This window comes from Sciurus carolinensis, unplaced genomic scaffold (genome assembly GCF_902686445.1).
Source record: "Sciurus carolinensis unplaced genomic scaffold, mSciCar1.2, whole genome shotgun sequence".
In the NCBI taxonomy this organism is placed as follows: Eukaryota; Metazoa; Chordata; class Mammalia; order Rodentia; family Sciuridae; genus Sciurus; species Sciurus carolinensis.
This window is the reverse complement of record NW_025920395.1, coordinates 108,145-121,870: the sequence shown is the minus strand read 5'-3', so window position 1 is coordinate 121,870 and position 13,726 is coordinate 108,145. Positions and strand designations below refer to the sequence as shown.

The window sequence follows — 13,726 nt, the reverse complement described above, 5'->3', positions numbered from 1 at the left end:
TTTAGGTTTGGGTAATTTTTGTATATTATTTCATTGGAAAAGTTTTTCTTTCCTTTGGGTTGTATCTCTGTGCTTTCCTCAATCCCAATAACTTAAATTTGGTGTTTTCATGGTATCTCATATTTCTTGGATATTCCATTCATGATTTCTTATCATTTTCTGTTTGGTCAACTTTATTTTCAAGATTAAATATTTTGTCTTTATTTTCTAAAATTCTGTCTTCCAAATGATCAAGTCTGCTGGTGATGCTTTCCATTGAGTTTATTTGGTTTATGGTTGTCCTCATTTCAAAGATTTCTCTTTTTTTTTTTTTTTCAGAATTTCTGTAAAGATTAATTGGGATCCAGCTATAAGGGTTAAGGGGAGATCTAATAAAGAGGCAATCACTCAGAAAGCAAGGAGAGCCAGTCCAGTTTTTTACCCTTTCCAGGATCAAATCTAGTTATCTAGGCTATATAATACAGTTAGATTTGCCCATATGCAGAGCACATAACTTTCTTGCTTCTTAGGGTACATTAGTGCCAAAGGTTATTATAATAAGATAATAATTCCAGGCCTCAAGGGTAGAGAATTTGAGAGCATTTCTAAGCCATTCAAACAGAGTGCCTTTTGTTCTGAGGAGATTGCTCAACTCGAAGGACTTTTGCTCCTAGGAATATTGACTGAGCTTAAATCCCTATGACTCTGCTTTTTTAATTTTAATATCCTTTTGAATAGATATAACTTGTCTTCTCTTTAAGGAAGGTGGAGGGAGAAAGCAAAGCAAACATTGGCAAATACCACACAGCATAATAAAGCATGTATCAATAAACATTCTCCAATGAAAACTGTTTGATCCTTTTAAAATTTGGCAGCCATGAAGTTAACCAACCAAATAAATACCAATCACCATCATCTTTTTACACCTTCTTTACCATGTCTTTAAGATGATCCAATTCTTTTTGAATGTTTTTATTATTATCAGTTAAGTTAAAACCACACATATTGTTAAAATCTTGGCATCCTATATGATGTAAAAACAACAAATAACCAATAGTAGCCTGTTATCAAGAAGAGCTTGATGATACAAATTTCAGAAGAATAAACAATTTCTGCTAAGTATGGAGGCACCACCAACAGGGATACAATAACAGAGAAATAACACAATAATATCCAGCATAGAATTTTGGGTAAGTTTGGCAAACAGAGCTGTAACCAAGTTTTTCAGAGTGCATTCTAAACCCATTTTGGCTAGCATTTGTTGAGCAGATATTGTTAAATTTTTTTATATTCCTCAAATCAATAGATGATTTGAAGACCAAGGATCTCTTGGCCCTCTTGTTCTTATCAGAGGTTCCACCTTCAAACCAGAATTCTCTTCATCCAGTGTCAAATGCAATTTGGGAATCATATTGTGAAGTCTTTGATGCCAACTCTTTATGATTGTTGAGTCTCACACATCTGGCAGGAATCCAGATGGGAACTGTAGGAGTAAGAACAGAAGCATATCCCCTCCCGCAAGTAATCAAAGGTGCATGGGCCCACCATGGGCCTGTGAGGTGAGTGAAGTCCTCAGGAAGGGGCTGTCTGGGGAGTGGAAACCCCATTTTTTTGGGGAAAACTGAGCTCAACCCCCACAGCTCAGAACTTTCCTCTGGACTATGTGACAACTGAGTCTCTTTCTGTGCTCCTGAGTGTGGGAGAGCCCTTCCCAGCTGACAAATCCCCATTTGCTGACCACAGTGTCCAGAGAAGAAGCTGGAAGCCAGTGGCCCTGAGGCTGAACCCTGTCCAGATCTCCACATGGAACCAGTGGAACCCCTGACATGTGTGTCTACAGCAGGCCCTGAGGGAGGTGGCTGCCCAGAGCAGCCCTTCATTGTGCTGGAGCAGGAGAAGTATGGGGAGCACCACTCTTTCATCATGCACTGTAGGTGAGGAGGCAGGGCCTCCAGGAAGTGCTGTGCAGCCTGGGTTCTCAGGCAGTGCATGTGAAGGTGTGGAAGCAGGAGGATGGCCCTTGAAGGACAGTGGTCCTCCAAAAGGATCAGAAGAAGGTTGGACCACTGTCTTCTGGGGGTCCTCTTAGAGCTGCCATTGCAGTGGTAAGTCTTTCCACCCTTCCTAAAGGAGCATGATTTTCAGGGTGAAGGTGGGCTTCTTGTTTGGACAGCCCTGACATTCTGGGGCCCTTTAAGAGAATGAGGTCAGGAAGCTGACATCACCCTTTCTCTCTTGCTCAGAGTGGACTGCTCAGAGAGGAGGGTCTCCAGCTTAGACGTAGATGGGGCCATCAAAGTGTAGTCCTTCAACCCCATCATGCAGACCAAAGCATCTTCCATTTCCAAATCACCACTGCTCTCTCTGGAATGGGTCGCCAAACAGGATAGGATGGTGAGTGACACTTGGCCAACAGCACCTGCTCTGCAGTCCAAGTTGAACAATTCCCCAGGGCTCTTCACACTGCTGAGTTGAGGAAGCCAAGCCAGATCCCCTTCCTCCTCTGCATCACTGGAGATGCAGAGACCTCACATCCATGACTGGTCTGACAGGTTCCTGTTTGCTGTGGCTGAGAAATTACTGGATTAAGATTTGAAATGAGGCAACCTGGAGGACGTGGAAGACTTCCTCCTGTGCATGCTGGTCTGCCCCAGGAGATGATCCAGCTTCCTGTCCTCTCCCACCTGCCTTGTTTTTAACCACACTCCCAGTATGCTCCCTCCTGATGTGGAGAACCTTCCTTTCTAGGCTCCAAGGGCAGCAGTTGGTGCTGGTGAGGGGATGGTGTTCATTATTGTGTTATCCACAGAAGGAACCAAAGAGCAGTAATTTCTTTTTCTCTCTGTACATTAATATTTCAGATGAAGTTTTTAGTTAAAGACAAAATTGGTTTACTATTTTTCTTTCATTCCATTTCATAGGGATCATACTATGCAGGGGTCAGAGAGCTGTGCTGAGTTTGTGTAATTTTTGCAGATGTAGAAACTCAGGGCTCTCCCTGAACCATTTGCTAAGTGAATGTTGAGTTCACAATCTAGCTGCTATTTCTAGGGATAGTCTCAGACCTGGGCTGCTTCTGGTGATTTCTTATGATTGTATTTTTTATTATCATTGAAGATCTTCACCAACTAAGTCACACATTCATGGAGGCAAGGATAGCCACTTTTATGTTTTTTTGGAGGCCTTTGGATATGGAATGAGAGCTCCCCTCTAAAAAGGCAAATGGGAAGTCACCCAGACCCCATGAGTAGCCAGGGTCAGTACAAAGAGAGGTGGCCTGTGGGCTGGGAGTGAGAAGGGACTGAAACAGCTGGGATTACAACCATATAAAAGAATATCAGGGTCCTGTGTAAGCAGACAAAATCTTTCCAGGCATGTCTTAGGAGACACATCTCTCCCATTCCACAGATGCTGCACCAGTCTGTTTTCTGGTGCTGTAACAACCCCCACCCCCACACAGGCTTGATCCTTTGTAAAGGTGACTGCATCTGCTCTACTCAGGTCAAGCCCCCTTGATTGCCTCACAACATGGCAGATGGCATTGTGGTAGGAGAGTGTGCCAGAGAAAGAAATTACATGTCAAGACAGAAAGCTCAGGCTGGTTCAGGAGTCATGCCTTCTCTTTATAACAACTCTGCAAAAGGAGATCTAACTCACTCCCCAATGAACTAATCAATTTCCTCTAAGCCTCACCTCTTAAAATTCCCACCACCACTCACATTGCCACCCTGGGGACAAAGCCCTAAATGCATGAGCACTCCAAAGACACAGTCAGACTATATTCAAACCATGGCAGATAGCTTTCATGGTTTTGCTTCTGTTCAAGGGTTGACTTTGTCATCTTAATTTGTAGTTTTTAAGTGTGGTCCATTGTAGGCAGAATTCCCCCAGTTGCCTGGATAAGAACAGGAGGGTCTCATTCTGTGTAGTCCATAACCTGACAGGAGTTGGCATGGCCCCCTCTGGCAGTCTTCCCTGACTCCCATACTGTCCTTCAACCCCCCACCTTCTCACTTCAGCTCTTGTTGGACAGTGGCATGGGAACCATACATCTTTATGACACAGAAGCCAAGAAGAATCTCTGTGAGGTCAACATCAATGATGATATATCCAGGTGAGGCAGAGGACCCTTCCTCCTCACTGTCAAGGCCACAGCCTGCTGGCATATGTTCTGGGGGGCCAGGTGTGTCCTGAGCCCAGTGTCCCACCTCCTGGAACAGGACCAGGCTGAGAGTAGAGGCTTGTCCTCCCGCTTGGGCAGGGGATCATCTGAACCAGCCCACATGTATTGCAGAATTCTGTCTCTCATGTGCAGGCCCACAGGGACCTCTTTAATCTGTTCAGCTGCAGCTCTGTGTCTCACTTCCCAGGTGGACTCCCCGGCACCAGACATTGGCAGCAAGGGCATTGTTGCTTGCCGCTGACCAGCAGGACAAATGACACGTACACTTCAGAAGTTCATGAAGCAGCTTCCGCTTTATTTGAATAACACCCTCAATATATAAGCAGTCTCATGCATAAGCAATTGTAATCAGATATGTCATTCCAAACCTATTAAAGGTCAAGCGATCATGAACTCAAGCATACATGTAAGATATATCTGTCCATGCGCTAAGAGCTCAACTAATTATCATACAGCCAATGGTAAATGCTTCCTGTTTTTCTCAAGGTGCATTAAGCAAACACTTTGGCTCTCTGCCAGTCACCATCTTTGGTGCATGTGGCATAACCCTGGGCCCCAAGGCTTGCCCACCACATTTCCCCCTTTCTCTTTATAAAAGAGACTGTCCTGTCTTAGGTTGTCCAGGATGGAGCCACATCATTACCCATCATCAGAAAATGAGGCTCTAGTCCTCATTTTCTGTCTTAGGTTGGTATGAGCTCCCCATGAATCTTACCCATCTTTGACTACTGGTCCAAAATATTTAACCAGACTTGGTGGATGAGCCAGCATCAATTGTGACAAGAGCTTGGCCAATAATGGCTGTTTTTCTGTACCGATGTATATGCATTTTTATAAACACTATATGCACAGAAAAGATACAACACACAATAGACCTTCCCTGGACAAAAACCCAAACCATTCTTTTCCCCAATTGAACAGCCGACTGAAGAAATGTGGCCAATTGTTGTAAAAATAGGAGGATATAGAATAGAGGAGTTGGTAAGGGGTACAGGATAGGGCCACATCTTTACTATCCCCCATAGCTCACACAAGATTCCTCCATTAACTTGGTGAGAAACCCCCAACACCATCAGCAGGAGAAGCCTCCTCATCTTCTTCCTGTTTTTGAGTCTCTGTTGAGGTCTTGACCAATCTCTCCTGCACCCAAATTGGCAACTGTGCATCCTGTGGGAAAACACAAACAGATCCTCAGGTCCAGATTAACACCAGATCCTGGCCTTTCCATTGTCCCGATAGAATGTCCTTCCAGAGCACTTGGGTAGATGTTTTTTATTAGGCTCTGAATGACGGTCAGCAGCTGATTGGACCTCAGAATCGAGATTTAAAAATTTTAAGATCAACAAGGCAACAGAAAATTTGTCCTTTGGGGATCTGTATGATTCCTCTATTCCCCCTTTTTGTTTATAAAGCATGTTTTTAAGCATTAAATTGGCATGCTCAACAATGCTTTGTCCAGTAGGATTATAGGAAATTCCTGTGACACCAAAGGTGTGAATACCAAAGGTGGAACAAAATTGTTTAAAGGACTGGGACGCATATCCAGGACCATTATCTGTTTTAATTTGTTTGGGAGCCCCCAGGATGGAGAAAGAGTGTAAGCAGTGTGTTATTACATCTTTGGTATTTTTCCAGTATGAACAGAGGCCATAATAAATCCTGAAAAGGTATCAATAGACACATGAATGAATTGCAGTTTTCCAAATTCTGAATAATGAGTTACATCCATTTGCCAAATATGATTGAGCTGAAGCCCTTTTGGATTTACTCCTAATGAGGGGTTAGGAATAAGTGTAGCACATTTAGCACAAGACCTAACTATGTCCCGAGCTGTTGCCTTAGTAATTTTATAGCATGTACATAGAGTGGAAGCATTTACGTGAAATTTGGAATGAAAAGTTTTTGCATTTTCAAACATATTAAAGATGTGTGGGTCTCTGGTGACTGTGTCTGTTAAATTACTGTGTAAACTTAGAGGACCTTGAAGGCCAATATGAGCCCAAACATGCTCAATAAAAAAGGGACTTTTCTGTCCCAGATAAGTTTTTGTAAGCATTGTAAATATTTAGTAATAGTGGAGGTGAGGGAAATCAGACCAGTTAATTCTAAATTTTGAATAGCATTAACAATGTATTTGCTATCAGAGAATAGGTTAAAAGGCTCACAGTGGGTTTTGAATACTTCTATAGCTACTAATAGTTCTGTTTTTTGTGCAGATAGAGTATTAAACGGCAATGTTTCTGTAACATTATCTATAGTAATAGCACCTGTACCATTTTTTGAACCATCAGTAAATATAAGGGTAGCTCCTATAATAGGTTCTTTTCAGGTGACTTTAGGGAAAATTATAGGATGTTGACTCCAAAATTGGAGAAGAGGATCAGATGGCAAATGATTGTCAAACACAGCAGAAGTACTAGTAAAGACTATAGCCCATGAATTTGAATTATTAATACGATATTGTATCTGATCAGTAGTGTATGGAGTAGTGATTGTTGAGGGATGTGATCCAAAGGTGGAAAGGGATACTTTAATGCCCTAAGGATTAATTCTACCACAGATTCAGTAAACAAGGATAAGACCTTGTTAGGGGCATAATTCATGTGAACCCATATAATAGGACCCTTTTGCCAAAATACTCCTGTGGGTAACTTATTTGTGGCCAAGACAATGAATGACAAAGGCTTAGCTAGGTCAATATGATCAAGATGAACCTTTTCCATAGCTGTTTCAACAAGCTTGAGAGCTGTTCAAGCCTTAGGGATAAGCACCTGCTTAGAAAGGGAGTCAGAATCACCTTTAAGAATATCAAACAGGGAGCCCAAACTTGAGGTGGGTAAATGAAGGTAAGGTCTAATCCAATTAATATCACCCAAAAGTTTTTGAAAATCATTTAAAGTTCTAAGTTTGTCCACCTGAATGGTAATTTTTATGTGTTTAACCATAGTTACAATTATGATAGATCCCAGGAGTTTTTGGTGTCTGTCATTTGTACTTTATCAATGGCAACATGTAAGCCTCATCTTTCCAGTGACTTTAGTAAGGAATTATAACATTGCACTAAGACAGGTTTTTCCTTATAAGCTAACAAAATATCATCCATATAATAATAGATTAAAAGTTGAGGGTTTGTTAGGCATATGCTTGCCTACATATATTTGACACATAGTGGGGCTGTTGGCCATGCCTTGTGGGAGGACTATCCATTCATATCTTTTATTAGGAGAGTTATTATTAAGTGAGGGCACAGTAAATGTGAACATTTTGGTGTCTGAGGGATGTAACAGAATAGAAATAAGCAATCTTTTTTGTCAATTATAATGGAGGGCCAATTAACTGGGATAGTCAATAAAATAGGTAATCCTAATTGAATAGATCCCATGGGCTCCATTTTAGAATTTACTGCTCTTAGGTCATGTAATAACCTCCATTTTCCTGATTTCTTTTTTATTATGAATATTGTTGTGTTGAAAGGAGAGGTGGATGTTTTGATGTGCCCGGCCTCTAGTTGTTCTTTAACCAATTGCTGGGCCGCTTCTAATTTGTCTTTTGAAAGGGGCCACTGAAGGGCCCAGACAGGTTTATCAGATTTCTATGTTATTTTAATTGCTTCAGTGGCCCCTAATAAAAATCCAATTCCTTTTTATCTTGTTTTAGAGTAACTAAAATGGTTTTATCTTGTTTTAGAGTAACTAAAATTGGTGAAATATGTCCTTGACTATTTTTCCCAAGACCTTTTCTCCATATGTGTCCTTGGGTTAACATCATTTGATTAGCTTTTAGATTACTATATGGGATCTCGGATGTGAGGTGCAAATCCATCTGTTCCATGATATCTCTCCCCCATAAATTTACCGGGCGATGTTCGAGTATGTAAGATTGGACGGTACCACTATGACCTTCTTCATCCTTCCATTTTAATATGGTTGTGCTTTTGTTAGGATTGGAAGCTATACCCAATCCCCTTAAAGTCTGATATGCCTGCTGAAGTGGCCAGGCTTTGGGCCATTCTGTAATTTTGATAATACTTTTGTCAGCCCCAGTAACTAATAAACCCTCAAAACTTTTGCCTTCTATCACTAACTTTGTCATAGGTCTATCTTTTAAATCCAATGCTAACATGACCATATTTTGGCCAGTAGAACCTAATCCTTTATTTCCCCTAATAATATTCTTTGATGGATATTGATCATGGTAGCTGGGTAAGACCAACAATTGTGCTATGTGATTACCCTCAGCTATTATTTCTACACCTCTTGGTGAAGAAGCAAGGATTTTTTTTTCTCCTTTAAAATCAGGGTATATAGCTCCAGGGACAATATTTAATCCTTTTAAAGCCATAGAACTCCTCCCCAGAATTAGTCCCACTGTTCCTTTAGGTAATGGGCCAAAAACTGAAGTTGGTATTGGTTGTACTCCCAACTCTGTAGTTAATGTTGCTCTGGTGGAGGCACAGAGGTCCAATCCTGTGCTTCCTCTTGTTTGTCTAATTGGGGAGTCAAGGGGTAATGGGTCCGAGGCACGGACTGGATAGCCCCATATTTGTGGGCCCCCGAGGCCATGGACCCTGCTTCCCATTTTTTGGAGGTAAAGGGTTACCATCTTTGTCTCGAATTGATTTACAGTCACTTGCCCAGTGTTTCCCTGTTTTACATTGAGGACAGAGTTTTGGCACAGAACCTTGGGGGCAGTCCTTTTTTATGTGTCCAAATTATTTACATTGATAACACTGTTGGCCTGGGCAGGAGCTGGTATTACTTCTAAGGCTCTGTGCAAGCACTGCAGCCATCACCTGACCTTGAATAAAAGTCTCATTAATATCCCTATAAGCCTTTAAGTAGACTCCAAGGTCTTTGTTTTTCCAAGGTCTTATTGCTTCTTTACACCATTTATTTGCTTGCTCATATACAAGCTGTTTGACTAAAGGCATAGCCTGGTCCACATCTCCAAATATATGTCTTGCTGTTTGAATCAATCTGTCTGCAAAATCAGCATAGGGTTCATTATGACTTTGAATAACTTTAGATAACTGTCCTTGAAGATCACCAGCACCTGAAAGCATTTTCCAAGCTTTAGTGGCAGCAGCACTAATTTGTTGATACACACTGGGGTGGAAATTAATCTGATTACCTTGGTCTTCATATGGTCCTTGGCCTGTCAGCATGTTTAGATTCCATTGAGGATTGCCTGCGACTGCATTATGTCGGGCAGTATCAGAGCATAACTCCTGGTTAGCCATCTTCCACATGAGATATTGTCCCCCAGATAAACATGACTTTGCTAAATTACCCCAATCAGTTGGAGTAAGATTTTACTTGCAACATTCTCTAATAAAGAAATGGTAAATGCAGCTTGTACTCCATAGGACATAACTGCCTCTTTTAACTGTTTTACTAATTTTATATCTAATATTTGATGATATTTCTGATTGTTTTTATCTTCAAATACTGGGAATATTGGGAACACTGAGATTCTACATCAGCCCACTGTCTGGGGGCTGCCCATGTGCACCAAATACATGTGTCCCCTACAACTTGTAAAACAGTGGTGACCTGGATTATATGCCGGAGGGTGTGACATGGAAGGAGTTAAATGCCACTGAGGGAACTTCTTTTCCAGCTGTCTCAGATAGCTCCTATTATTCAGAGTCACATCCCTGTTCTGAATGTGAACATCTACTTTCTCTTTTAGAAACTTGGCTTGATTGTTCTTCTTTTACAGTTTCTAATATTTTTCCCCTTCTCTTAACTGTTCCTAAAATTTTGGTTTTTTGGAAGTCAGACAGAAATGAACTACTGTCCATATCACCACAACAACAAACAGAAACCAAACAAGAAAAGGTAACACAAAAAACACCTTACACATATTCATTTACTACAGGACATCCTTTGTTGTCTCTTAGGACAGCCTTCCGTTACATTCCCTCACTAGGGGAACCTTCTGTTTCACTCCATCACTAGGGAAACCTTCTGTTAAGCCTTAAGGTTTGACTGCTAGTTGACTGTGCTAGTGAAAATTTTTCTTCTTTATTACTTACCTGAGCACTCACCACACCCCGTATGGGCCACCACTTGCCGCTTGCCCACGACCAGTGGAATAAAGACACATACACTTCAGAAGTTCATGAAGCAGCTTCCACTTTATTTGGATAACACCCTCAATATATAAGCAGCCTCATGCATAAGCAATTGTAATCAGATATGTCCATCCAATCCTATTAAAGGTCAAGCGATCACGAGCTCAAGCATACATGTAAGATATATCTGTCCATATGCTAAGCAGCTGAACTAATTATCATACAACCAATGGTAAATCCTTCCTGTTTTTCTCAAGGCACATTCAGTATGCCCTTTGGCTCTCTGCCAGTCACCATCTTGGATGCATGTGGCATAACCCTGGGACTCGGGTCTCGCCCGCCACGGACATGAACCAGGTTCCAGACAAGCTGCTACTGTGGGACATGAAGAGCATGAAGCAGCAGGTGTGGACCTGCCATGGGGTGGGTCTCCCCCCATGCTGGGCACACCAGGTGGAAGCACCCTGTCTACACTCCCTGCGGTGCTGGTGAGGCTCTGTCCCCCTCTTTGCTTTAGTATCCTCAGATTGTTGACTTGTGAGAAAATATCTAAGTTTTAAGTGTTGCAAATTAAGTTACTCTGAACAGATCTTTAGTGACTGAAGTTATTCAGAATTGTGCCATAGATTCAGAAGTCACCCAGAACCTACTAAGGGCCTTGTGGTTTATATTTTAGGAGACGACTCCTATTTCCAACTTCCTGTTAGAACTGTGTAAGAATTACAGTAGCAGCTGGCAGCAGTGAGGGCAGATACCTGCTCCCAAGAAGTGGCGGCTGACAGCCAGGCTGAGCCAGCTCCCAGGTACTGGCACTAGCTTACCTCCCTGGAGCCAGGGAGCTGCCCACCACTGTTCTGTCCAGCAGAACTGGCACAGAGAAGGGAGATAACACTAATCTTTAGTTTGATGAAATTTTTGCATCCTCCCTCTTTCTCTGTCTCCTGCCTTTTTCTTCTTCTTTCTCTCTCCCTGCCTCTCCTCCCCTCTCCCTCGCTCCTAGCTTATCAGCCAATTATAGCAATGTTTTCTCTCATGCAGGAGAGCATGTGGGGGAATGCCAGTATAATACTATATAAATCATGAGCTGTCCACGTGTGGCAAAATTTTAGATAGCCAATCTGTCAGCCTGGTGTTCACATGTCATAAGTCTTCAAGGAACTAGTAACAGCAAACAACTTTTAGGTACTCCCTCAATTTGCAGCCAGCACCATTTGGCTCACTGCCAGGTGCCATCTTGTCCAAACAGACCTCAACAGCTCCCCCTTTATTTTTATTAAAAGAAAAAGACAGCAACTGTGCCTGTCTTAGGTGCCAGAGTCAGACTTTATCCTTACCCATCATTGGGAGTCAAAGAGCTTTTGGCATGCTTTGATCCCTGTCTTAGGTTGGTATAAAGTCCACCCTGAGCTTACCCATCTTTGACTATCAGCCCTGTAATTGGGAAAGCCAAATCTGTGGATCAGAGCCTTGGTCCATGGCCATAAGGACTTGCCATACCACTAAGGCTTGCTGTCTTTGATGACTCCTTAGAGACAACAGATATGTAAGTAGCAATAATAAAAGCAAGAACAACAATCCCATCATAGCAAAACTTCCCATCCATTGTTTTTCATATTGAATGCTGACTGTAAGAAGCTAATGGTTTCTGGCATACCCGGGACCTTCACCTGAGTACTACTTACCACAAATATAGAATTTCTTAATAGGGTAGTCAAATTAGTAAACTCTTTAGTCCATGTCCCATTAAGCATGCTTCCAAGCTGTTTGGACAGATTTGCAGCAGCAGTGATATTAGAATAGAGTATAGGGTAACACATAATGCTTGGGCATGTACCAGACAGCCTGTCTGTGCAGTAACAGTTAACATGTCCACTTGTTCTTGTAGTAAGTCCACTCTTTGGTTTAGAATCAGGATGCCCATGGCAAGATGTGCATTGATGTTTTTCTAGGCTGTCAATGCTTCGGCAGTGTCTCGTGACAGGTTGTTGAGTGTGTGAGCAGTAGGAATAGCAGTTCCTAGGACAAGTCCAGCAGCAGTGGCAGCAGCTGCAGCAGATGCTGCACAACAGCGATGGCTATAATAACTGAGATACCAAAATCTCTTTTGGCTCTCACGGGTAGGAAATTCCACTCACTATGATTTAAGGTCACTGGAACTGGAACAAATTTAGGAATCCTGCCAATCACAGCCAGAGGAAATAATGAAGCATTCCAAAAACTAGATACATAACACTCTTGGTTAGTCCAGTTAAGGAACTCAATATCATTATCATTGTTATCAGTAATGTTAATATTAAACTTAGAACTTTTAGACAGAATGAACACAGAGACATGACACATACAGGAGTAGGGGGGAAAGACTGATTAAAGGAAGTGAAATTGGCCTCATACCCTGTATAACTATAAACAGGTGTATTACTTCCCTCTATATAGACTTGCTTTTGACTGCATCTTAATTGAATGAGAGAGAGACTGCCTCCCTGTATCATACTAAGTGGACTAATGTCCATACAAGCAGATGCACCACAAAGAGACCAAATGGAAAGAGGAGAATATTCATTGGTATGAAAATCAGTATCTACAGTGGCACACATATATGATGCCTTTGCCTTTCTCAATATTTCTTTAACAGTTCTCCAATCTATGGCAAAAGGCCCAAAGGAAAAGTAAGGAGTCACCTTATAAGCCATAATATCCCCTTGACACTTATCCCATTTAATAGGTATGACATTGCCACAAGAAGTTGGTGTACAAGTGGGACCCCATCTAGGCTGTTGTGTATAATTTACATTACCAATGGCCTTGGTTATGTTTAAAGCAAGGACATAAGGATCCTTTCCATGCCAATACCCGTAAGAAAGATTCCAATTGGAAGCAAGCTGCACACAGGGCAAGGCACCATTGGTGGTTTCTGAGGTGACTAACCAGAGGAAGCAAAGACTACCTCTTAATTTATACTAATAATAAGTGGCTTAACAGTGGAATCAGCTGGTAGGTAATGGATACCTGGAAGTTCTGTACTAGGAAATAATTGAGGGAAAACTTGTGTGTCATGGGAAATAGACAAGGGAATAGGCCATACAGATAACAGTACCCAGAATATATCCCCAAAATTTTAGGAAGAGTTAAAAACAGCAGGCTTACCACCATCACCATCATTTTGTGTTTCAGTGCCATTTTCTTTCTTATGGATAGTTCTTACCAAGCACTCCAGGACCCAGATAAGTTGTTGTTGGTCCTGAGTAAAAACACAAACAGATCCTCACCCCCAAATTAATACTGGGTCAGGTCCTTTCCAGGACCCAGTCAAGATGTCTTTCCACAATGCTTGTGGATGGTCACCAGACTTTCCACTAAAATGTCTGTCAACCTCAGTACAGCTCATAGCATCCAAATTTAAAAAATTGAGGGTGATAAAAGCAAGGTTAAGTCTGTTCTTGGGAGGGACTAATGCCTTTATTACACCTTTTGGTATAGTTAAGCAGACT

The 13,726-nt window shown here is 41.8% G+C and overlaps 1 pseudogene; it reads left to right on the top strand.

The window, feature by feature from the left end:
• The first annotated feature begins 1,514 nt into the window (after nucleotides 1-1,514).
• Nucleotides 1,515-13,726, top strand: part of LOC124975687 (WD repeat-containing protein 91-like) — a 31,964-nt pseudogene continuing 19,752 nt past the window's right edge.